The following is a 24,507-nucleotide window of genomic DNA, read 5'->3' on the forward strand; positions in this document are numbered from 1 at the left end:
CCATGTCCTCTTTGCCTCTCAAGCCTTGTCCTTCCAGCTTGTGGAAAGAAAAACTCAGAAAAACAGTTCAAGGGCTCTGCTTCTGGCATGGCTACTGACTCACAGTGAAACCTGGAGCAAGTCTTTTTGGCTGAGATTCTAAAACAGGAATAAAGTCTTCCCTACTTATATCCTAGACTATCATGAAGGTCAAAGGAGAATACATAGTCTACGTAAAAATACCTGGAAAAGTATAGAGTACTTTACAGACCTAAAGTACCATTTTAAAATCATGTTGGCTGCAGGTTTCCCAACATATACCCAAGAAAGACTTAAAAAGTAGGTAAGCCCAACAGGCCTTCTCATTTCCTGTTGCAGATATAAATCAGAATAAACTTTTTGGAGGGAAATGCGACAGTATCCATCAAAATATTAAGTGTTCATAGCCTTGGAATCATAAATTCCATGTCTAAGAGTAACCAGAGAAATACTCATATGTGTTGAAGAAGACGCATGTGCAAGGATTTCACTGAAGCATGGTTTGCAATAGCAAAAACTGAAACTTGCCTGAAGTTCCAGCCATAAATAGTAATAAAGAGAACTACGCAGCTGCTACAGAACAAGGGAGACCTATGTATATCTATGCAAATGAGGCCACAACCTTTTGATAGTTTATAAAAGCAGATTACAGATAGAATATATTAAATAGTATAAATATATTATTCATATTGCATTAAAACTATGGAAAACATCAGTAAATGACCTTTTAGGAGACAGACTTTGGTAGTAGATCTTTCACTTTTTACTTTTGTTTCTGTACGGTTTAAACTTCACATTGAGCATATGCCACTTCTTGATAAGCAAGGGCAGTAAAGATGTTTCCATCTTAAAAAAAAAAAAATGGCACCTGGTGGCTCAGTCATTAAGCATCTGCCTTCGGATCAGGTCATGATCCTGGGGTCCTGGGGGCTACCTGCTCAGTGGGAAGCCTGCTTTTCCCTCTCCCACTACCCGGCTTGTGTTCCCCTCTCGCTGTGTATCTCTCTGTCAAATAAATAAATAAAATCTTTTAAAAAAAATGATGAAAGAGAAAAACTTATGCCAAAAATGCACTCAGCAGTAGGGATTTGAAATGATTAAAAGCTATGGTCCATTTCCTTGAGGGATTTGCAAATTAGGCAGGCATATTTAAAGAAAAGAGCAGCTACTCCTTCCTTACCCTCCAAATAATTATCTCAGTTTTCCAAATAACTTTGTAATTTTATTTTTACATAGTTATGTGAGACCTTCCTTTTCACTATTTTTAAACCTTTTTTAGCTTTCAAAGTCCCAAGATATATTTAACTGCACTTTTTATTTGTTCATTCAAGAAATATACCCCACAGCCAAGGCACTGTACCATATACTATGGTGGAATGGAGGGATTTCTTATTGTGATCTTGGAGAGTTTGCAGTCTGATGGGAAACACAAGGGATGTGTATGAAGAATAATAATGCAAGGGAGAGCGACAAGTGCCCAAAGGGATAAACTAGATAAAGGATTCTGGGGCCTCAGAGTGTATGCCCTGGGGAATGTAACAGGCAAGAGGGTGGTGAGAGATTTGTGAATGGGGGTGTTGGCCCTGGGTTGTGAAGTGGTGGGATTTGGAAAAGTCAATATCACTTTCCAAATGTAGAAATGAATTAGAAATGTATAGGAGTTAAAGCAAGTGCCAAAGTTTACTGCTTTTTTTTTTTTTTTAATATTTTATTTATTTATTTGACAGAGAGAAACACAGTGAGAGAGGGAACACAAGCAGGGGGAGTGGGAGAGGGAGAAGCAGGCTTCCAGCAGAGCAGGGAGCCCAATGCAGGGCTCGATGCGGGGCTCTATCTCAGGACCCTGGGACCATGACCCGAGCCAAAGGCAGACGCTTAACAGTTGAGCCACCTGGGCGCCCCTACTGCTGTTTTTATTTATTTATTTTTTTCAGGTAATTTTTTTTTTTTTAAAGATTTAATTTATTTATTTATTAGAGAGCGAGCGAGAGAGAAACAGCATGAGAGGGGAGAGGGTCAGAAGGAGAAGCAGGCTTCCCGCTGAGCTGGGAGCCCGATGTGGGACTCGATCCCAGGACCCTGGGATCATGACCCGAGCCGAAGGCAGTCGCTTAACCAACTGAGCCACCCAGGCGCCCCCTACTGCTGTTTTTATTTCCAATGACTAAACCGACCCTTTTGCCACACACCAGTCCTTTGTTGTTGTTTAACCAAAGGGAAAGGATATGAACTTGGTGCCCACTGGTGGTTTACCACTCTCCCTCCCAACATGATCCCAGGGTGGGCCTTTGGAGCTCTGACTGAGTTTTGGTAGTGCTGGTTCAGAGTTAGCACCCCTCCCCCATAAAAGGAGCTGTTGGATAGATTTTTCTGGTAACTGGAAATCTCTGAACAAACCTGATCTCGGAACTGAGTCAAAAGTCATGTCTGTGTGCAACCCATGCTCCACCTTCTGCACATGGGGAAGCAGCTCATGTTCACAGTGGCCTGACACATCCAGTGGGACGGTGTATGGAGCCAGTCAGTGCTGTCTTCCACAGAACCAGGCCCTTGAGCAAAACGCTACTCTGTGAAAGAGCAATTCTAACCATTTCCTCCTAAATCCTTATTTCAACATTCTAGAATGTCCCTCAATAAAGATGCTCATTTTCTTCTTTTTTTTTTTCTTTGTTCTCACAATAGTTTAAAGAAAGCTTGTAGGAAGGTCACCCCTTCCTCTGGTAGCAGGGCTGAATCCTGATAACCAAGAGGGGGCCATCATGCGACTGGTGGCTTTGATTGAGTAAAACATCATTCTAGCAAACATTTTGGGAACCACTGAGACTGTGGGCAACAGATGTTCAGAGATGCAGTTAGCCAGGTTGGTTCTCTTCCAATCTGTTCTACAGATATTTATTAAGCAGTTAATATGTCCCAGGCACAGGGGATACAAAGATGAATGACCTGGTCCTTAACCTCTAGGCATCTGCAGTTTGGGGGAAGAGATGTTGTGGCAAATCATATTAATAGCTAGCTAATAGCTTCTGGGTCAGATGCTATGCCAGTATAGTTTCCATCATACTCTACAATCCTGCAAGATAGGTTTTGTTAGCTTCTTTCCACAGATAAAGAAGCAGAGGCCTCAGGGAGCACAGAAGACATACACAGAGCATAGGAGAGCCCAGGTAGAGCCTGAAATGGGATCTGTCCAACCAGTGAACTGGAAGTGTACACAAGGCCCATAGTGAGGAGCAAAAGCGTGCACAGAAGCTGGGAGTTACGATAAAACAGAGAGGACTGTAAGATGCAGGTGGAAAGGTAGGCAAACAGCCCTGAGACATGAGAGGTCTATAGAGAGAGAGTCCCAAATCCATGAAGCTGGACAGACAGAGAAGGCAGCACTTGTGACCAGGAAAGAAGCAAGAGCTATGCCTCCAGGGCAGAGGTGGTATGAGCTCAGTCTTCTTTTATTCTGTCAGCCATCTTGAAGTTTCAGGAGGACAAACTCAAGAAAGACGTAGAAGGAGCATGCTAATTGACTTTCCTGGAAGGGTGATACTCCACTGGGAGTGACTTGGCAGAATCACTTCATGTCAAGCAGAGCACACTGTGTGTTTGCCACAGACCAAATACTCCAGGGCAGGGAGTGGGCCAGTGGGCTGGTCAAATTTGCACTGGTCCAAGAGGTTTATTTACCTTTTCCCCCACTTCCCGAAAGCCCTGCTGGTAGCGGTTGAACTTGATCTGTGACATAGGGCAAGACACACTTCCTGCAGATGCTTACTGACTCATCTATATAATGTGCAGGGCTGGACATGCTGATTTCCAAGGTCCCTCCCTGCTCTCAATGTCCACAAACTTGAGTCAGCATTTTGAGAAGACAAATTCTTACACCTCTTCACCCCTATTTGATAAGCTATTTTTATTGCAAAAGTCAAACTTTACATGTGGAAAGAAGTATCCAAAGCCCTAAGCATATTGTTACACAAGGGGAAAAAAATTATCCTAAGCCCTAAATGTATTGACAGAATATAGAAATGTGGGTGTTGAAGATCTTAAAAGTGGCAAGTGTCAAAATTAAGGTTTTTAATCTGGGTTCTATCACCTATTGGCTACTGAGCTTTAGACCCACTCTTCCCAAACCCCAGTTTCTACATCTGCCAATTGTAGAAAAGCATCTTACTGTGTAGAATTGTTGCAAGGATCAAATAAGATGATAAATACAAAAGAGGTTTTAGAAAGACAAGAAGCTAGACAAATGTATGTTAGGAATAGAATTTCCAGTATTAAATTCCTGATGGTCCAAGATTGGGCTGGCAGGCAAAAGACAAGAGGAAATGTATTATGGGAGAACAAGGCCAATTACGGATCAGGAACCAGTAAAGTGGGGGAAAGAGCTTGCTGACAAAATAAGAATCGGAAAAAAAGGGTGATTTGATTTCATTTGAGAAGGGAGAGAGCAATTGGGAGCAGTTAAGAGTACTTCAGAGGAAAGACAGAACCTTATTAAGCAGGTTCTTCTTTATGTAAACGTATCTCCTCCTATGGGAAACCAAGCACCAGGGTCACAAGTGCTAGAGTTCATGTTGCTTCTCAGATTGCTCACCCTGGGATCATCTGGCTGCCCCAACCATGGCATTTAAGGATGAGGAGACAGACCAGGGAAGAAGAGATGACTTACCTGAGGTCACAGGAGTGGGAGCAAACTCAAAGGGCCTAGTGAAGGGAACTCCATCAGAGAGTGAAAGGTGCATTCATTGCCTGAGCTGGAGTCTGGCACTGTGCAGAAGGCAGACCTCACCTAATTCTAAAGGGTAGTACAGGGTCCTACCAGGAAAGGATTTTAACCTTCAAGAGGAAATTTAAGAGACTCTTGCATGAGAAGCAGGCCAGAACCAACAGGACACAGATGTATATCTTATGTTGTATCAAGTTAGGTTCAAGGATAACAATGTAAGTTTATATATTACCTACCTCTATACAGTACCATACAGTAGTACATGGTAGATTCCTCATGTTATGGTAAAGTAATTTTGTACTCTATAAAGCTTCTCTGGGCATAGGATGTGCAAATGAGCCACTAACAACTGGTTTGTTGTTGTCATCCCCATTAAAATGGTGGAAATTATTATTTTGTTATATCATTATGTCTATTATGTACTCAGGGCCTTCCGTGTGTTCTGTGCTGTGCCAGTATGTATATAACCTCCAATCTGCACAACGACCCAGTTACACAGGTATTTGCAGATGAGTAAACTGATGTTCAGAAAAGTTAGGTAATTTGCCTGAGGTCACACAGCTGGTAAGTGGCAGAGCCAAGGTTTAAACCCAGTTATGCCTGGCTCCAGAGCCCAGCCAATGTTATTCATAACTACTAGTGGTTGGTGCTCTAGGACAAAGTGATGGCAGAGAAGCAAAGAAGCAACTGCAAGAGTCAAAACTCTGAATGGTCTCTGTAGCAAAATCATTAAATCGACCAAAAGTTTAAACTTGAGTCAGCAATCAAAATCATTATTTCTGCACTGCACCTAACTACTGTTGTATTTAGTTCAAGACAGCACTTCCTCAGTTTGGCAAAGAGAGCAAGTCTGCCAAGGTAGCAGGAAGTCCCATGAACACGGGATCTCAAAGTAGATGAGGATCCATGTCTGTGGGGTGTTGAGCATGCCACAGGAAAATATTTACTCTCAGGTAGCATTAGCTGAGTCAATTCAGCAGGGACTTTTTGAGCATCAACACTTACTAAATCCTGTGTATACTACCTGGGAAGGGGTGTGACGTGACCTGCAGGTGACATGTAAGAAGACAACATCATTATATTTGACTAATGCTTATTAAGTGTCTTGGGACTCTTTTTAAAGATAATCTTTATTAGCTGACTCCATAATTTCATCCAGCCAGGCCATATTACAGAAATGATTTAAAGAAGCCCTATTTCTATCACATGACTTAAAGATCTAGAAGAGAAAGAAAGAAAGGAAGAAATTCAAGTGATAAGCTTGGAGACATGAATCATTACCTTAGGCAAGATGAAGGAGGAATGGAGTGGCCCAAGGCAGAGCAGTTGTGTCTCCAAGTTGCTATTATGGGGATGTCCAGAGCTACAGGCCACAGTTGGGAGCTACCTGCATCCCTTGCTGTCTCCAAGGGCACTCCCCCATCCCCTCGCAAATGTCAGGAACCCCGGAAACAAGGTGGCAGGGAAGCCAAGCTGGAAATATTCTAGTAGGGTAGTATTAAGTCTTAGGGGTTACTGACCCTATTTCAGGAACCTGTCCCTTTAAAATTATTCATTAATAAAAATAATAACATTTATTAATAGCTACTAAGAGCCAGGCACGGTGGCAATATCTACAGATACTATTTCTCTCTCTCTCTCTCTTTTACCAACTACCTTGTGAAGTAGATTTTAATATCTGATTTTTGGACATGAAAAAAACCAGAAACTCCGTAAGGTTAACTTGGCTGAGTTTACATATCTAGGATTTTCACCCTTGCTTTTCTAATTCTAGGGCCCAAGCACTCCCCTCCATCTCATACAACCGTTGTGTCTTTAAGCCAACCAACATTTACTGAATCTTCACTCTGAACAGTCAGAAACTGTTGTGGAGGAATTCAAGAAAGCAACAAATGTACGTCTGGACAGCAGAGAGCTTAAGATCTAGAACAGCAGACAGATTCACACAAGAAAAATAACATCACTACAAGGCACTGAAGAGATAATTAAATGTATGAAAAGAGGGCCTGGTGGCTTGCACTTGGGGAATGTTACCCTAGGCAGAGAGGGAGTGACGCAGTTCATCCCTGAACTGGTCTTGAAGGAGTGAATAAAAATTAGCTGGAAACAGGCGGGGTTACATATGTTCTAGCAGAAGATTTCCCACAGTAAACTTTCTTGTTCCAGAGAAAGGACTACAATCTTGGGTCTTGTGAAGTCTGGGGAGAAGCAGCACCAGCATTCTGGAGACATTTTGAGATTTGCTACTTCATTTTAGTTAAAAAAAGTACTGAGGCAAAATTTACATGGAGTGAAATGCACAGATCTTAAGTAGAAATTCAGTGATTTTGATAAATATATACACATGCGTAATCACTCTAATCCAAGTATAGACCATATATGTTACCCCAGAAACTTCCTTCATGCCCCTTCTCAATCTCCACTCCCTGCCCCAATAGGCAACCTTGGTTTTGATCCTATATCCATAGATTAGAACTTCATATGAAAAGAATTGTATCTTGTGTGTTATTTTGTGTCTAACTTCTTTGGTGCTGCATAATGCTTTTGAGGTTAGTTCATGCTGTTGCCTGTATTAATTGTTCATTTCTTTTTAGTTCTGAGTAGTATTCCATTGTATGGAAGTTTTGTTTATTCATTTTTCTTTTGTGATGGATATCTGGGTTGTTTCCAGTTTGGGGCTACAATGAATGAAATTGCTATGAACATGGTTGTTACCCCAGTATCATTTAAAAATCCATTCTCTAATCTCTTCTCTCTCTCCTTTATTTTGTGAGAATTCAGATGACATCCTGCCTTAGACACTAAAAGACCTAGAGCTCAAGCCCCTTCCCTGTTAGAATAATCACACACACGAAAGCCTTCATGTTCAGATCTACCCATACCAAATAAGAAAGTCAATATGTGTACTTTGTTTATAAAGAGGGTTTAAAAAAGATTTTATTAATTTATTTATTTGAGAGAGTGAGAGAGAAAGAAAGAGAGCATGCATGTGAGCAGGGAGAGGGGTGAGGGGAGGGGCAGAGGGAAAGGGAGAGAGAGAATCCCAAGCAGACTCTGCAATGAGACACAGGGCTCAATCTCATGACCCTGAGATCATGACCTGAGCTGAAATCAAGAGTCAGACACTCAATTGACAGCACAACCCAGGAGCCCCTGTTTATAAAGAGTTTTGATAAACTTGGATAAAATTATTTGCAAGAAGTTATGGAAATACAGTTTTACAGTTCACAACTCATGGAAATTTTTAGCTGCCCCACATTTTAACTACTCTGTGTCTTCCTGAGCAATGTTATAGTAACAATTTCCCCAATACATACACAAGGATGTCCCACCCACTCATCTATGAACCTATGCTGTTAAGAATGAAAGAAGTAAAAAGAAAATGGAAGCAACATTTCTTTCTCTTTCTTCCATTTGCAACAAATTTGGAGTCAATGAGGTTAATAAACTGGTTAGTAACAAGAAGAAATTTGACCTAGAATCAGAATTCTTTCCATATACCACTTTGGCATTCCCTCTGCAAACCCCCAACTCAACCCTAGTTGGCACCCTGCAGATTGTGAGTGCTGAAGACCGACCACCTTTGTGATGTGACCATCATACCACCCCTCATTCATTCACATCCAAGGTGGCTTTTCCTGTCATTTGATGTCCATGTTTGAAGACCTCTCTCATTACCAAGATTCCTGATTCATTTAGAAAGGCCTCTAGAGGAATGTCTAGTTAAGTATGGTAGGCTGAGTCATGTATTTGTCTCTATTCTCTCCCAAATCTTCCATAAAATAACAGACATGGGTCTAAAAGAAAGAAAGAAATAGAGAAAGAAAGAGAGAAAGAGAGAGAGAGAGAAAGAGAGAAAGAGAGAAAGAAAGAAAGAAAGAGAAAGAAAGAAAGAAAGAAAAGGCAGAAAGAAAGAGAAAGAAAGAAAGAAAGAAGCAAACAAACCTACAAGGACACTGAACAAGAGAGGAAATGACAGTAACAGAATTTTGGAGCCTGGAAATCATATGGGCTTTTGCTGACACATTTTGCACCCTTGAGAAAGCTAAAATCTAAACTAGCAGAGGAAGAAATTCAGAGGTAGACTGACTTCCAGGAGAAAGCTAGAAAGAGGGGCACCTGGGTGGCTCAGTTGTTAAGCGTCTGCCTTCGGCTCAGGTCATGATCCCAGGGTCCTGGGATTGAGCCCCGCATCCGGCTCCCTGCTCCATGGGAAGCCTGCTTCTACCTCTCCCACTCACCCTGCTTGTGTTTTTGCTCTTGCTATCTCTCCCTCCATCAAATAAATAAATAAAATCTTTAAAAAAAAAAAAAGCTAGAAAGACTCAAGAACTAGAGGCAATAGTACCTTTCAAAGTGGGAGTCTGAGTGAGACTAAAAACAGGTATATATAGTTTAAAGTCACTTTCAGAACCAGTTACACTTGAATTTCCCCTCTATCCTAAGCAACTAGGCAATTGTCCCAACCCAAGCTGGGATAAGATTCACTCTCTGGGGAGGAGGAGCTAGAGAGATTCTGGCCCTAAGGACAGCAGGAATGGTGGAGAATGGTGTTACCATACTGCAAAGAGGGGATTAAGTGAAGGTCAACTCTTGGGAGAGTGACATCTCTTACCCCTTCCCCAATCTGACTCCAAGGACACAGACAGCCAGGCTTGTGTCTCCCAGGAGGAAAAGGAGGACTTCCTCCTACTCTTTACATTTGGAGATTTCCCAATAAAACATCTCTGTCGATGACCCAGTAATGAAGCCTAGCAATCAATAAGCATCACAACCCCACACAGAATTTCCACTCTTAATTGTAAATGGGTCACCAGACTTTTGAGAAAGTCTAATATGAACTACAAGGGTCAAAACAAAAGGAACTGGGGGTGGGAGGTAGGGAGAAATAGGCAAAGAACAGAAGAAAACATATATAATTAATATCCTTACAGAGATAAGTAAAGATATTGCATCCAAGAGACAAGAACAAGAGGTTATAAAAGAAATTTTTAAGAAGGGAGTCTTCAGGAATTAAAGATATGTAGACTTCAATAAAAGGGTTAGAAAAGAATGGTAGGTAACATCACAGTCATAGAACAGAGAGAAAAATTTAAAAAATTGGAAAAATTTTTAAATATTAGTGAATAAATCAAGATGGTCTGATATCTGGAAGGGCATTTGAGAATGAACAAACAGAGAAAGCAAGGAAAGGAAATAAACCAGTCACAGGAAACAGTTTCCTGGAAGGATGTGCATATACAGATGGGGAGGGTTCACCAAGTGCCCAGAGCAGTGGAGGAGCAGGGCAGTGCAAAGGCCACGTGAAATTTCAGAACAGCAAGAACAACAGAATATCTTAAAGGTTGTCAGTGATAAAAAAAAAAAAATTAAAAAAAAAAAAAAGACACAGTCAAAACCTTAGGAACAGATTAGGAATCAGAGAAGCTCAGACTCTTCCTAAGTGACAAGGATAATAATACATCTTTTAAATTCTATGGGAAATTATTTCAAAATCAAAATTCTACCAAACTTCAGTGGAGGGTGAGGGTAGAATAAAATTTGTAAAACTTAGTCTTACTTTTCACCTCCCATAGTTTTTTGTTGTTGTTGTTATTTTTGTTTGTTTGTTTGTTAAGGAATGCTGTGCTCTACCGAAATGAGGGAGTGATCCAAACAGAGGCAAAGATGGGATCCAGGAATAGGTACTCGAACTCAGCTGAGAGAGAAGGGTGTCTGTCCCATGCTGATGGGGACATCCTGTGTGACTTCAGAGAAGCAGGCCTGGAGTGCTACCAGTTCAAGTTGAAACAGGAGGATAAAGGGTTACAGGAGGGATGTCCCCAGGGGGGAAAGCGAAATTGATAAATTACCTATCATATTTATACATATTGAGAGGCAATTTACATTCTGGGAGATTAATTAGTGATTGGCACATGAAATCTAAATAGAAAAATTAAGGCTGTTCTTCTCTTAAGAAAGCAAAACAAACAAAAAAGACTGAACAAGAAAGAAAAAAAAATTATAGTACATTACATGGCTAAGCTTCCAGTAATATTTCCAAAGTCATAATAATATAAATACTAGATACTAATTTGTACTGCATACAAAAGCAGAATATATTTATATGGGGAGGGAAAGTATAATGTATGTGAGCTAATTCTTCTCTTCCACAGAAGAGAGACAAAAGATAAAATCAAAGTAGAAAAATAAATAGGAGCATATGCAAGTTATTTTAAAAATATGGAGGCAAAAATAAAAAATAAACAGCTAAACTAATTGGAACTGGGAACCTCTTAAAGTGGTAATCAAGGGTGAGGAGGCTGGCATCAGGGCTCCTGCTTTTGTTACAAGCTTATAAAATGATTTCACTTTTTATTTTTAAAAGTGATTTCACTTTTAATGTATGCATATAACCTCAAAAATGAGAATTTTCTAAAGAAAAGAAAAAAGGTATAGGCTTCTGGAAATCTTTGGTGTCCAGAGACATGAGCACATTGAGTACACAGGATGTGATGCATATAAAAACCTCTGATCCCACCGGACACAGCCACCCACAAGTCCCCAGGGTGGCATCTCGGCTTATTCAAGGACTTCCACCTATCTCTGGTTCCTCCTTCAAAGTTGTTGTACGGGTCACTAAAGGCAGACTGATTTCTCTTTGGGAGCTTATATGTGTTGACCAGAATGCATGCTATAGCTACAGGATTATCTTTTTTAGTGTGTGAAAGAAATGCATAGGTTGCCAGGCGAATGAACTACATGTTATATTTAGCTGGGAAGATAACCTATCCCTAATGTTTGGATTTATCAAAACAAATTCCAGATGGCAGGCAAGCCATAGAGAGAGGGGCCATCTGGTAAGTTAAAGCAGGGTTCATTTTTTTTAAAAGGTGAAATGTAGTAAATGTCAAAACTTCCTATGGTGAAAATACATCTATCTGTTGCTTATGACTGGAGGAGCACTCCTGAGCCGCATGTCTTATATGTGCTCATTTAAATATCTGTGACATTATGCTCTTTCAAATACCTGAGTGATTTTTTTTAATGATTTAAAAAACACTTATTGAGGGGCACCTGGGTGGCTCAGCCGGTTAAGCGGCTGCCTTCGGCTCAGGTCATGATTCCAGGGTCCTGGGATTGAGCCCTGCGTCAGGCTCCCTGCTCAGCGGGGAGCCTGCTTCTCCCTCTCCCTCTGCCTGCCACTCTGCCTATCTGTGCTCTCTCTCTATGTCTCTGTCAAATAAATAAATAAAATCTTAAAAAAAAAACAACATTTATTGTATATAGTAAGATTTCATTGTATACCTGCTAAATGTATATTGTATGATGGCAGCTGGAGGCATTAATAAAACCACTTAACAGAGTCTACAATTACACAAATTCTTTGAAAGTATAAACCAATAAAAACTGAAACAATTTTTTTTTCAAAATGATTTAAGATGTTGCTGCCATTTTTGATTTAGCTCAGCAGTGCTATTTTTAGTGTATTTTTCTGTTTGACAGAATGTTTCTTGCGCATATTTTCTTCTCTCTCCATTCCCACTGCTCCCTCTGAAACTAATCATTACATGCCTGTATTTATTCACCAGTTTCCCACCCCCTCCTCCTGGCCCCACTTGCATACAACTTCCAGCTTAATCTTCTTTAAACATTGCTCTGTTTATATAACTTCCTGGCTCAAAAAACAGTCAATACCTCTCCAATGTCCAGAATATAATGTGCAGGCTTCCACTCACTGACAGCCCGACCTTCCCCCATGCTACCCCCTCCTCCCCTCTCCCCAGGCTGCAGCCAGGCCATCACCCCCCAAGAAGTGGAGCTCTGCCCCTACCTCAGTGCCTCTGGTGGGGGCCCTGATTCTCTCTGCTGGGCCTAATAGCCTTCTCCCCCATGAGCTGAATCCAAGATGCCATGGTCAGCATGAAGGTGAAAAGTGCTCTAACACAGAGAGGCTTCTGTGGCCGAGGCCACCTCCAGCAGAGCTTCCAGGGGTGATATCATAGCCTAGATCTTATGTGATGGAAAATGTTGGTCACCCACCATGGTGGCTCCCCAAAAATGTCCTTATCCTCATTCCTGGAAGCTGTGAATATGTGACCTCACATGGCAAAAGACTTTGCAGATGTGATCGAATTAAGGAATGTGAGACAGAGGATTTTATTCTGGATTATCTCAATGGACCCAATGTAATCACAAGAGTCCTTATAAGAGGGAGGCAGAAGGATCAGAGTCAGAGAAGATGATGTGATGACAGAGGCAGAGGTCAGAGAGAAAGAGAAATTTTGAAGGTGCTAAACTGTTGGCTTTGATGATGGAGGGAAGGGACCATGAACCAAAGAATGGAGGCAGCCTCTAGAAGCTAGAAAAGGAAAGGAATGGATTCTCCCCTAGATTCTCCAGAAGGATCCAGTCCTGCCTACACCTTAACTTTAGCCTAATAAGACTGATTGGGACTTTTGACCTCTAGAACTGTAAGATAATAAATTTGTGTTGTTTTAAGCTACTGAATTTGTGGTAATTTGTTCTGGGAGCTAATACAGCTTTTTTGCAGGCTCTCCTGGTTCCAGCTACAATAATTCTGGCCTACGCTCATCTCTCTCTTGGCCCATATTGAAGTCCCAGCAAGTTTAGGTTGATATTAACGTAGGTTAAAACCTACATTAACCACTAGTCACATATGGCTATTTATATTTAAGCTTAACTGAAATAAAATAAAACATTCAGTTCCTCTGTTATACTAGCTGCATTTCAAGTGTTTACCAGCCACATGTGGCTAATGGCTACAGAACTGGATAGTGAAGATAGAGAATAATTCCATCATCACAGAAAGTTCTACTGGTTAGTGCTCGCTATAATAATATGCTGTGGACCACTAATTTTTATAAGCCACTGAACTCTTGATTCAGTCTGGTTTTACCTTTCTCCCAGAGGTCTGAGATAATGGTATAGGTCCCTTGGGTTTCCAGGCTGTGGAAACAGGGCTTAGAAGTGACTGAAGTGAGCACACTTGGGCGAGTGTGCACCCTGAAATGCTCCCACTGCCTGGGTCAGGGGCGGAGTCTTGAACAAAGCCAGGGAGGTCCCTTCAGGTCAGCCCCCAGTGATAGGTCTTGGTCCTGCCAGGGGCTGCCACCTGACCTCAGGGAGCACGTCTGGTCTTTTGAATTGCTTAGGAAGTCTGTCCTTGTAGTTTGATGATACAAATATTCTTCATTATTTTCTTCTAATAAACTCAGAGTTCTTACTTAAAACTTTCTTTACCTCATCTGAAATTTATTTTTGTGTATGATGTAAGGTTGTGATCTAAGTTTATTTTCCCCGATGGATAGCAAATGTCTTTATCATTCCCCCCTCCCCCATTTTGAAATGCCACTTTGGTCCTACAATAAATTCCCAAGTATAAACAGATGTTTTTCTATTTAGTCCCACATGACTGTCATCCTACCTTAAATGTTATAGTTTTGCAGTCTATTTTGCCATCAAACAGGGAAATTCCCTTTTCATTGTCCTGATTTTTCAATATTTTGTTTGTTCTTGTTGTTTCCTCTTCCTGATGCACTTCAGAATCAGTTTGCCAAGTTTCACCTAAATATCCAGCTTGAAATTTTTTTGGAATTATTTTGAATGTAGACAAATGAGAACACTGACATCTTAAAAATATCGAGTCTCTTGATTTAAGAACAAGATTTGCTGCCATTTATTTAGGTGTTTATTTTTTACTTTTTAAAAAGTGTTATGCTTGTTTTCATTTCATTGTTAGTCAATTCTAAGGCTTTTGTTGTTGCTAATGTGAAAGAGTTTCCTTCCCATGGATTTTTAAATTGCTTAACATTCTTATACAGGAAACTGTGGATTTTTGTGTATTGCTCTCTTACCGAACCCTTTTTCTATTTTAATAGTTTTTCTGCTGATTCTCTGGGATTTTCTAGATAGACTATCATACCGCCTACAAACCAAGACAGTTTTTCCTCTTTTGTTCTTGGTATCTCTATCTCTTCCTTCTTTTCCTGGATTCATTTAGTGGAATATCCAGCATGATGTTGAATAGTAGTATCTTCCTGGCTTTTTAAAGGGAATACTATTAACTCACCATTATGAATAATGTTTACTGAGGAAATTTCTTTCTTCCTTTAATTTGCTCAAAAGGGATGTTGAAATTTAAACCAAATATTGTTTTACATTTGAAACAATTATTGGCTTTTTCTTTAAATTGTAAATGTTGAATTCTAATAATAGATTTCTTAATATCGAACTAGGTTTGTATTTCTGGAATAAGCCCTACTTAGCCAAATACTTTAGAATTAACCTTTAAATACACTGGTAAATTTCATTTGTTAGTATTTTGTTTGTACTCCTCTTTCAGGATTTTTGCATCTATATTTTTAAATGATGTTTCTTTATAGTTTATTTGTTTATAATTTATTATTTGAGTCTTGTCCAGTCAGGTTCATATTAGCTTTGTAGAAGATTTGGGAAGCTTTTTATCTTTTTCTAGCCTCTGGAAACTATAAATGTCCTAAGTCTGGGAGAACTTCGCCGTAACTGAGACCAGTTGCTTTTTAAAGATAAATCTTTCACTAACTTTAATTTCTTCTATAGTGACTAGTTTATTCTGTTTTCTATCTCTTTAAAGTCACTTTGGCTCCCATATTCATTGCAACATTCATAATAGCCAAAATGTGGAAACAACCCAAGTGTCCATCAACAGATAAATGAATAAACAAAATGTGGTATTTACACTCAATGAGATATTCACCTATTTAAAAAAAAAAGAAGTTGTGATACATGCTACAACATGGATAAATTGAAAATATGCTAAATGAGGGGCGCCTGGGTGGCTCAGTTGTTAAGCATCTGCCTGGGCTCAGGTCATGATCCCAGGGTCCTGGGATTGAGCCCCGCATTGGGCTCCCTGCTCAGAGGGAAGCCTGCTTCTCCCTCTCCCACTCCCCCTCCTTGTGTTCCCTCCCTCACTGTCTCTCTCTCAAAAAATAAAATAAAATCTTTAAAAAAAAAAAAAGAAAATATGCTAAATGAAATAAGTCAGTTACAAAGAAACAAATAGTGTCTGATTCTACCTTTTTTTTTTTTTAAGATTCCATTAATTTATTTGAGAGAGGGGTGGGGGGGAAAGCATGAGTTCAAGCTGGGGGCAGGCAGGGAGAGGGAGAGAATCTCCAGCAGACTCCGTCCTCAGCGTGGAGCCTGACGCTGGCTTGATGCAGGGCTTTATCTCAGGACCCTGAGATCATGACCTGAGCTGAAATCAAGAGGGGGTCACTCAACCAATGAGCTACGCAAGCATCCCTGATTCTACTTTTATGAAATATCTAGAATAGGCAAATTGAGAGACAGAAAGCAGATCAGAAGTCACCAGGGACTAGGAGAGAAGGGGAATGGGGAGTTATTGCTTAATGGTTATGGAGTTTCTCTTTGGGGTGATGGAAAGATTTGGAAACAGATAGTGATGAGAGTTGCACAACAGTATGAATGTACGCTTAAAATGGTTAAAATGACATATTTTATGTTATCTATATTTTATCATAATAAAATTTTTTTAACCCACATAAAGTGCTTTTTGTTTAAAAAAGTCATTTGGGGTAATTTAGATTTTCCTAGAATACCTTGCTTTTCTCTAGATCATTACATCTGTTGGTATGAATTTTTAGTTTTGTCTTTTCCTTAATTTTATGTCTTTTATTTTCTATTGTTCAGGCTTGCCAAAAGCTTATTTATTTTATTGTTTTTTTCCCTTCTTCCTCACAAGAAATAGCTTTTGGTTTTATTGATGAAATATGTTGGGTTTTTTTCCTTTCCAATTAATTCTTCCTATTATCTTTGTAAGTTTCTTTTTCAAGAGTCATTTCATTGTCCTTTTTAGCTTCTGTTTTTGTTGTGTAGTCCCTCCACTATCCTTTATTTCAAAATAACTCAAAATTTTAGTGAAAATTTATTTTTTTTATCCTAGGGGTTAAACATTTTAAACAATTTATTACAAATTGATTTTTTTTGGCCACCCTTTGGTTGTTGCTTCTTTCTTTTTTTTTTTTTAAAGATTTTATTTATTTTTTTGAGAGACAGCGAGCACAAGCAGGGGCAACGGCAGAGGAATAGGGAGAAGTAGGCTCCCTGCTGAGCAGGAAGCCCGATGCGGGTTCGGGTTCTATCCCAGGGTCCTGGGATCATGACCCAAGCTGAAAGTAGACACTCAACTGACTGAGCCACCCAGGCGCCTCTGTTGTTGCTTATTTCTAATTTTATTGCCTCACACCCAGGGAATGTATCCTGTGCATATGATTTGTACATTTTAAACTGTGCTGAGATTTTTCTATGTGGCCTGATTCACATGGTGTTCTGAGGTTAACAGAAAAGAATGCATATGAATATATACATATGTATGTATATGTAAATATATGTGTGTCTGTGTTATTCAATAGTTAATTCTATTATTCAAATCTCCTACATACATACCGAATTAATCTTTTGTCTGTTTAATTTTTCAATTTCTGAGAAAAGTATCTTAAAATGTCCCACTAAGATTTTTGACTTTCTTTTTTTGCACATTTGCATATATATTAAAGTTGTGTTAAGAGGGCAAAGATCTATGACAATTTGTTTTCTTGGCAGATAGTACCTTTTACCATTATCAAATACCTTTTCTCATTATATCTAATACTTTAGCCTTAAATCTTATTTTGTCTGGTATTAATATTACCATTCTTACTGTCTTTAAATTATTTTTTAATCTCTATAGCTTTTTTTTTATTTTTTATTTATTTATTTTTTTTTTAAAGATTTTATTTATTTATTTGACAGAGAGAGAGATAGCGAGAGCAGGAACACAAGCAGGGGAGTGGGAGAGGGAGAAGCAGGCTTCCCGCCGAGCAGGGAGCCCGATGTGGGACTCGATCCCAGAACCCTGGGATCATGACCTGAGCCGAAGGCAGACGCTTAACGACTGAGCCACCCAGGCGCCCAATCTCTATAGCTTTTAATTTAAATGAGTATATGGTTTTTAAAATAACTTTACAAGACTTATAATAAAATGAACTCCCTGAATCACCTCTCCCACTCTGATTTTTCTCTCCTTAGAGACAACCACTTATTACTCTTTTCATTGTTTCTTCTGATAATTGCTTCTACACTTCTAAGTAATAACTTTTCTCACTGCTATCTCTTGCTTTTTCAGTTTTAGGTTTTATCTATTTCCTGTTGTGGAACGTTATTACTTAGCTCCCTTACATCACTCCATCACATTCCCACTTCCATTCCCCATATCCTCCCAACATAGTTATAATTTTTGATTAGATCAATATTCAATATTCATAATGATATCTATGAGAGTTACTTAGTATATTTTGATTATATATCTTTTTAGGTATAACTTTCTATTTTCCTTGGAGTTAATAAATGTTCCCCTTTGCTTGGCTAAGCATGTATCACTAACCCACTCCCAACTTTTCACCAGGAGTGTACATCTCCCATCCACATCACACAGTCTTCTCTCTGCCCGCTGGTGCCATTGGTTGATCTCAAGACCTCCTGCATCACTGTCCTCCTTGGACTTCTATGTGCCCTCATCCCGAGCATCCCTCGGATCATTCTCCTGTGTGTTTATTCTCTAGTAAATCCTATCTTTCTTTTCTTTGTTTTTTACTCCCTTGTTTTGGTGGGCCATATCCAAAGCTTCTTAGGACATGATACATAAGGGTAGCCTGTCAGAAAATGTCTTTATTCTACTCTTACATTCGATTGATAGTTTGGGGGTATATGTAGAATTCTAGGTTGAAAATCAGTTTTCCTCAGGATTTTGAAGGCATTGCTAGTTTCTAGACTTGCTGTTGAGGCATGTGATGCCAGTGTGATTCCCACTCCTTTGTGACCTGTTTTGCTTCCTGGAATCTTTAAGGATCTTTCTTTTGTCCCGAGCGCTCTGAAATTTCACAAAGAGTTGCCTTGGTATGGATCTCTTTTCATCCACTATGCTGGGGGTTAGTTGGTGCTCTCCACTTAGAAACTCATGTCATTTATTTCAGGGAGATCTCTTTTGAGTTAATAACTTGGTAATTTCTTCTCCTTCATTTTCTCTTGGAAGTTCCAATTTCTCAGGATAATGAGACTGCTAAACTGATGCACTGATCCTCTATCATTTCTAGTCCATTTTCATCCTCTTTCTTACTCATGCTCATTATTCCTTCTACTTCCTGGGAGATTTTCCCTAATTTATTTTCTTATCCTTTCATTGAGTTTTTCATATGCACTATTATTTTAAACTTCCAAGACAACTTTTGAATGTTCCTTTGTTCTTAGTCTATTGGTCTCTTTTTTCATAGATACAGTTACCTTTTTTTACTTGTCTGGAAACAGCTTTATTTTGCTTCTGAAGTTTCTTGTACTTATACATTGTTTCTGTCTCCCCCAAATTTCGTTTTTCTCTTTTGTTGATTTTTGTTTTGTTTTCTGCTTGTATGTGGAAGCTTTCTTTGAATATCTGGCAATCCCTAGATGATTTTTCATAGTCAGGAGTAAGTCACTTAAGAGCTTATTGGAAGTTCCCTATGAGTGGGTGTGGCTTGTGTCCTAGTGGGTACACTATAAGGAGATCTGGATGGGCAGTATAGTTGGAGGACCCCCATTATTAATATTTGAAGGTCTTTCTCTTAGAATAGTCAGATTCCTGAGAGATCGTCTCCAATGCCTGCAGTAATAGTGCAGACTACCATCATTCTTGGAGCCAAATGGGGGAAGGAGATCAGGGGTTTATACTTTACACTACTTTATAGTAGCATTTCCCTTAAGCTTACTGAGTCCAGGCTTACTCTAGTTTATTCTCTCTCTAGTCTTCTGTGGAGGTGGGGAGGATAGTTGGAGATGTAACTACATCACAGATGAACTTCAATCAATAATCCCATTTTTAGTCTCATATACACCCCACCTTCCATACTCAGAGTGGTGCCTCCTACTCTTGAACCTTTCTGGCACATAGATGCTTACTTCTGGGTTTCTCCCCCACTGCCAAACAAGAATGAGCTTTTTTTAAAAAAAATCATTTATCAATTAGATATCTAACTGCTTCCCTTTTCCTGAGATGTTGTTTCATGTCTTCGTCCTTACGGGTCTATGTCTATATATTAAAAAAATTCCCTTTGCTATATCTTTAGTGGGTTTTTGGGTGGGCGTGGCAGCATCTTCAATCCATTATATTTAACTCAATGCTCTCTATTTATTTTTACCAGTATTTGCTTGCCCTATCTTGGACCGTTCCTGTATTTTCCAACTATTTTGTTTCAGGTGTCTCTTACAGTAATAATAAGAGCTAACATTTCTTGAGCACACTATTTGTTAGGTACTTTACATATATTATACATGGATTGGGGTACAGATATCACACATGCATTATCTCATTTAATACTCATAAAACACTATGAAGTAGGTAGTATGCATTATTCTTATGCTCACTTTACATATAACTAGTAAATGGTGTACCCAAGATGGAAATCCAGAGTCTATACTACTGTACTAACCACTGTAGTACTAGTAAAGGCACCTAGTTTTTTTAATCCATTAGTGTCTGTCCTTTAATAGGGAAATTTCAACCCATCACATTTATTGGGATAATTAATATGGATGAAACATATTTTTACTATCTGTGGTAAATTATTACAGAAATAATAATTATATTATTACAAATTCAATAATCATATTATTGCAAAAATAATAATTATTTGTAGAAATTCACTCTCTTTTTCATCTCTGATATTGGGTTTATACATGTCCTTTGTTTTAGCCAATTGAATATAGGTGGCCTAGGGGCGCCTGGGTGGCTTAGTCGTTAAGTGTCTGCTTTCAGCTCAGGTCATGATCCCAGGACCCTGGGATCGTGCCCCACTTTGGGCTCCCTGCTCGGCAGGAAGCTTGCTTCTCCCTCTCCCACTCCCCCTGCTTGTGTTCCCTCTCTCACTGTTATCTCTCTCTGTCAAACAAATAAATAAAATCTTTAAAAAAAAAAATAGGTGGCCTCTCTCTCCTTTTCCCACTGCCATGAACACAGATATGTCTCAGATAAGGCTCCTTCATTCCAGGTCCTACAATGAGAAAAAACATGGAACAGACCTATAGCCTGAAATAGAACCATACCCAAGCTATGGCCATCACATAATGTGAGCTGGAAATGAATGTTTACGTCATAAGCTACTGAAACATTTTTTTAAAAGATTTTATTTATTTATTTGTGAGAGAGAGAGAAAGAGAGCACAAGCAGGGGGGAGTGATGGGCAGACAGAGAAGCAGGCTCCCCGCTGAACAGGGAGCCTGATGTGGGACTCAATCCCAGGACCCTGGGATCATGACCTGAGCCAAAGGCAGTTGCTTAACTGACTGAGCCACCCAGACACCCTGCTACTGAAATTTTTTATCTGTTTGATACAGCATCTTTTATCTTCTAAATCCATAAAAACTTTTCTTTTGCTGAAGTATATTCTTCAGTATTATCTTTCTAACAGGTCCTTTGGAACATCAACTTTCTTAATCTTTGAATGCCTAAAAATGTCTTTATTTTGACCTCCCACTTGAACATTAGTTTGGCTGGGTATAAAATTTAAAATTTGAAGTAATTCTCATTCAGAATTTTGAAATTAGTTTTTAGTTTTTTGCCCCATCCCCACCCCATGTCTATTGTTTCTAATGTTGACCTGAGTTTCATTCCTTTCTAGATAACCTGCTTTAATTTCTAGAAGTTTTAGGAATTTCTCTTTATTCCTGAAGCTTTAAAATTTTAAGATGACATTTCTGGATTATTTTTCTTTTTTTCTTGCTCAACACAAAGTGGACTCTTAAATCTGAAAATTCATATTTTTCCATTAGTTCTGGGAAATTTTTAAAAACTATTTATTTGAATATTTCTTCTTTTCTTTTGTCTGTGTTACCTTTAGAACTCCTGTAGGAAAAAATGTGCAATTCTCTTCCATGCCTTATGCTTTCTGTCTCGTGATTGACAATTATCATTACTTTATCCTTTAGAACTATATTGAAGGAGAAATTCTTGGTTGATCTTATACTTTCAGCTGAATCCATTCTTCTATGTAGCCCAACTATTTAAGTTTTCATTTCATAAATTACTAGGTATTAGAGACAGGATTGAAATCCAGAGCCTGTGCTATTAACTACTACATTACAAGTAAATGGTATTTTTTCTTTAACCTAATTGGAGTCTTTGTTCTATAATAAATAAATTTTAACCCACCTACATTTATTGAGATAATTGATATGTACAAATGTACTCTTATCATCTTGATTTAAGGACATGAAAATCTTTAAAATTTCTCTGAGGATATAATTTATAAAGTACTTTTCTCCTTTCCTATGTTAAGGCTATTTACTCAGGGTTGTTGTGTTTTTTTTTCCCCCCAAAGTGATTTTGATGCCTTTTTCAGTGTTGCTTTTCCACAAATAACTAGGTTAATCTTGGCTATTTGCATTCATATTTGAGATTCTTTCTTCATCTGTCATTGAATGTTTTGCCTTTTTTTTTAAGATTTTATTTATTTGAGAGAGAGAAAAAGACAGAGCATGAGCAGGGAGGAGGAGGGAGAGGGAGAGGGAGAAGCAGATTCCCCGCTGAGTAGGGAGCCCAACATGGGGCTTGATCTTGGGACCCTGAGATCATGACCTGAGCTAAAGGCAGATGCTTAACTGACTGAGCCACCCAGGCACCCCTGTCATTGAATGTTTTGATTAGAATAGTTTGCCTCCTTCTGATTGTGAAGAAGGATCAGCATTTGGGATTAAATTGGCATGAGAAGCTTGTCTTCTGGACCTCTCTCCCTCCTTCTAGGAGTTCATTTGTTCTCTGGAGCCCTAGCCCCATTACCTAGTTTGTGGGTCTCCCATGCCAAATTTCCCACTTAGGAGAAGCATTCTTGTACTTTGGAAGCAAATATGGAATCAGCTCTTTCCACCTCTTTCTTATGTTCCTCAATGTCCCTATGAAGGTCTGGAGGCCCTTCAGAGTCCACCTGTATCCTTCTTTAACTCCAACATAATGAATATTTCTCTTTTGAAAGCAGTTCTCTTTTGAAAACAGTTCTATTAACCTGGGGACATATGCTGCTGTTACCACTGGATGTGCACAGTGAAAGAAGGGGAAGGGAAAAGACTGCTCCAAATATAGTTATTTAACTTACTGCCTTCACATTTGTTTAGAAGTCCAGGCCTGTTCTTTGTAATCCTTTATGCTGAGTGTTGAGAAATTTTAGAATTGCTTTTGTGGCCCTGAATTTTAAACAGGATTTTCCTTTTCTTGTTTTTCCACCAATGCAGTCCTATTCACCCTTTGTCTTCTAGGAATTTCTAAAATTTCTGGAGTATGAAAATTTCTTTCTTGTATTTTTTTGTGTTGCTAGTGTTCTGTTTAAGTTATTTCTTTAATGGAGGCAAGGATAATTCATATCTTCAGTTCTTCAGTTAGCCAACTTGATTCAGTACTTCATTTTAAAAATACATTTTTTAGTCTCTTAAACAAAGTAAGGAAAGGGAAAGAAGATACATTTGTGGGTAAATTGCTTTCTCACAGCCACTTCCAACAGGTTTAAGTGAGGGACCTTTATCATCAGTCTCATAGTCCACATCCACCAGAGACTATGATGTCTGGCCAAATCAGACTAACAAAAGTTAACTACTTTTTGAATTTCTTGGTATACTCTCCCTTTTAGTTTTATGTTTTTACTTGATCTTCTCCCTCAACCCACATTTCACCTAACTTGAATATTCAGAGTTGTCAAGTAGTCTATTTTCTCCTATATAGAAAATCATCTAAGACATTAGTTTGCGGGGGGCCTGGGTGGCTCAGTCGTTAAGCGTCATCTGCCTTCAGCTCGGATCATGATCCCAGGGTCCTGGGACTGAGCCCTGCATGGGGCTCCCTGCTCAGTGGGAAGCCTGCTTCTTCCTCTCCCACTCCCCCTGCTTTTGTTCTCTCTCTCGCTGTCTCTCTGTCAAATAAATATATAAAATCTTAAAAAAAAAAAGATATTAGTTTGCATTAAAATGTTAGGAATTTAATATGTTTTCCCTACCAGTAACATGTATACTTTGAAAATGATGAATGAAAGAAAGCAATGCTAGCAGTGCTCACCCTAAGGGGTTGCTATGGGCTGAATGTGCCCTCTAAAATTCATGTTGAAATCCTAATGCCCAATGCGATGGTATTAGGAGGCGGGGTCTTTGGAAGGCAATTAGGTCATGAGGGTGAAGCCCTCATGAATGGGATTAGTGCCTTTACAAAAAGACATGCAAGAGCTTGCTTCTGCTCTCTCTGCACTTTCTGCCTTGAGAATACCATGAGAAATCAGCTGTCTGCAATCTAGATGAGGTCCTCATCAGAACGTGACCATGCTGGTGCCCTGATCTGTCTTCCAGACTCCAGAACTGTGAGAAATAAATTTCTGTGGTTTATAAGCTATGCAGTCTATGGTAGATAGCCCTGCCCTCTACAGGTGAGGTAAGTCCCCTCACCTCACCACCTGGGCTGGATCCTTCAGCAGCTCTGTTCAAGTATGCAATGTGAACTGTTGACAGTCATTTATTTTCTTTTCTTAGTCCTTTACAGTAAAATATAGTAATAATGCTTATTATTACTATTTTGAGCAAAAGTCAGTGAAGTCCCCTGGATATTTGTTGGGGGTAGTTGGTTGGGTAGTTATAAATAGGCACCTTTGGAAAAATAGAGGGTATGATGGATGAGGGTACAAGGGAGGGATTTCATTTTTACTTCAATGCCTTCTGACTTTTCT

The sequence above is a fragment of the Phoca vitulina genome, unplaced genomic scaffold, assembly GCF_004348235.1.
Source record: "Phoca vitulina isolate PV1807 unplaced genomic scaffold, GSC_HSeal_1.0 scaffold22, whole genome shotgun sequence".
Taxonomy (NCBI): domain Eukaryota; kingdom Metazoa; phylum Chordata; class Mammalia; order Carnivora; family Phocidae; genus Phoca; species Phoca vitulina.